The sequence below is a fragment of the Penaeus vannamei genome, chromosome 23 (assembly GCF_042767895.1).
Source record: "Penaeus vannamei isolate JL-2024 chromosome 23, ASM4276789v1, whole genome shotgun sequence".
Classification (NCBI taxonomy): Eukaryota; Metazoa; Arthropoda; class Malacostraca; order Decapoda; family Penaeidae; genus Penaeus; species Penaeus vannamei.
In genome coordinates this window covers 37,455,481-37,457,980 of record NC_091571.1, presented here as the reverse complement: position 1 = coordinate 37,457,980, position 2,500 = coordinate 37,455,481, and the positions used below count along the sequence as shown (strand labels likewise).

General features: G+C 50.5%; 1 protein-coding gene across 2 annotated transcripts in view; it reads left to right on the top strand.

The window, feature by feature from the left end:
* LOC113830609 (uncharacterized) overlaps positions 1 to 2,500 on the top strand; it is a 26,867-nt gene that overhangs the window by 11,514 nt on the left and 12,853 nt on the right. The window lies entirely within an intron of this gene.

Here is a 2,500-nt window from a genome sequence, read left to right as displayed (position 1 = left end):
ATCCTTCCCCAGTGGGTTCTTAGGTCAGTCCCCATTGGGTTCTTAGGTCAGTCCCCAGTGGGTTCTCAGGTCAGTCCCCAGTGGGTTCTCAGGTCAGTCCCCAGTGGGTTCTTAGGTCAGTCCCCAGTGGGTTCTTAGGTCAGTCCCCAGTGGGTTCTTAGGTCAGTCCCCAGTGGGTTCTTAGGTCAGTCCCCAGTGGGTTCTTAGGTCAGTCCCCAGTGGGTTCTTAGGTCAGTCCCCAGTGGGTTCTTAGGTCAGTCCCCAGTGGGTTCTTAGGTCAGTCCCCAGTGGGTTCTTAGGTCAGTCCCCAGTGGGTTCTTAGGTCAGTCCCCAGTGGGTTCTTAGGTCAGTCCCCAGTGGGTTCTCAGGTCAGTCCCCAGTGGGTTCTTAGGTCAGCCCCCATTGGGTTCTTAGGTCAGTCCCCAGTGGGTTCTTAGGTCAGTCCCCAGTGGGTTCTTAGGTCAGTCCCCAGTGGGTTATTAGGTCAGTCCCCAGTGGGTTATTAGGTCAGTCCCCAGTGGGTTCTTAGGTCAGTCCCCAGTGGGTTCTCAGGTCAGTCCCCAGTGGGTTCTTAGGTCAGTCCCCAGTGGGTTCTTAGGTCAGTCCCCAGTGGGTTCCTAGGTCAGTCCCCAGTGGGTTCTTAGGTCAGTCCCCAGTGGGTTCTTAGGTCAGTCCCCAGTGGGTTCTTAGGTCAGTCCCCAGTGGGTTCTTAGGTCAGTCCCCAGTGGGTTCTAAGGTCAGTCCCCAGTGGGTTCTTAGGTCAGTCCCCTGTGGGTTCTAAGGTCAGTCCCCAGTGGGTTCTTAGGTCAGTCCCCAGTGGGTTCTTAGGTCAACCCTCAGTAAGATCTTAGGTCAGCCCACAGTAAGATCTTAGGTAAGCCCACAGTAAGATCTTAGGTCAGCCCACAGTAAGATCTTAGGTCAGCCCACAGTAAGATCTTAGGTCAGCCCACAGTAAGATCTTAGGTCAGCCCACAGTAAGATCTTGGGTCAGCCCACAGTAAGATCTTAGGTCAGCCCACAGTAAGATCTTAGGTCAGCCCACAGTAAGATCTTAGGTCAGCCCACAGTAAGATCTTAGGTCAGCCCACAGTAAGATCTTAGGTCAGCCCACAGTAAGATCTTGGGTCAGCCCACAGTAAGATCTTAGGTCAGCCCACAGTAAGATCTTAGGTCAGCCCACAGTAAGATCTTAGGTCAGCCCACAGTAAGATATTGGGTCAGCCCACAGTAAGATCTTAGGTCAGCCCACAGTAAGATCTTAGGTCAGCCCTCAGTAAGATCTTAGGTCAGCCCACAGTAAGATCTTAGGTCAGCCCACAGTAAGATCTTAGGTCAGCCCACAGTAAGATCTTAGGTCAGCCCACAGTAAGATCTTAGGTCAGCCCACAGTAAGACCTTAGGTCATCCCACAGTAAGATCTTAGGTCAGCCCACAGTAAGATCTTAGGTCAGCCCACAGTAAGATCTTAGGTCATCCCACAGTAAGATCTTAGGTCAGCCCACAGTAAGATCTTAGGTCAGCCCACAGTAAGATCTTAGGTCAGCTCACAGTAAGATCTTAGGTCATCCCTCAGTGAGATCTTAGGTCAGCCCACAGTAAGATCTTAGGTCAACCCACAGTAAGATCTTAGGTCAGCCCACAGTAAGATCTTAGGTCAGCCCACAGTAAGATCTTAAGTCAGCCCACAGTAAGATCTTAGGTCAGCCCACAGTAAGATCTTAGGTCATCCCTCAGTGAGCTCTTAGGTCAGCCCACAGTAAGATCTTAGACCAGCCCACAGTAAGATCTTAGGTCATCCCTCAGTGAGTTCTTAGGTCAGCCCACAGTAAGATCTTAGGTCAGCCCACAGTAAGATCTTAAGTCAGCCCTCAGTGAGTTCTTAGGTCAGCCCTCAGTAAGATCTTAGGTCAGCCCACAGTAAGATCTTAGGTCATCCCTCAGTAAGATCTTAGGTCAGCCCACAGTAAGATCTTAGGTCAGCCCACAGTAAGATCTTAGGTCAGCCCACAGTAAGATCTTAGGTCAGCCCACAGTAAGATCTTAGGTCAGCCCACAGTAAGATCTTAGTTCAGCCCACAGTGAGATCTTAGGTCAGCCCACAGTAAGATCTTAGGTCAGCCCACAGTAAGATCTTAGGTCAGCCCACAGTAAGATCTTAGGTCAGCCCACACAGTTAGATCTTAGGTCATCCCTCAGTGAGTTTTTAGGTCACCCTCAGTGGTTTCCTAGGCCAGCCCTCGGTTCATAGACCATCCCTCAGTGAGCTCTTAGGTCAGCCCACAGTAAGATCTTAGGTCAGCCCACAGTGAGATCTTAGGTCATCCCTCAGTGAGATCTCAGGTCAGCCCACAGTAAGATCTTAAGCCAATCATCCACCTTCACATTCATTATTATTATCCTTATCCTTCACATTCTGAACCTGTTACTCGTGTTATTCTCGTGGATCGACTTTTGCACCACTTTCTTCACCCACGCACGTCGCATCCAATCTACCTTT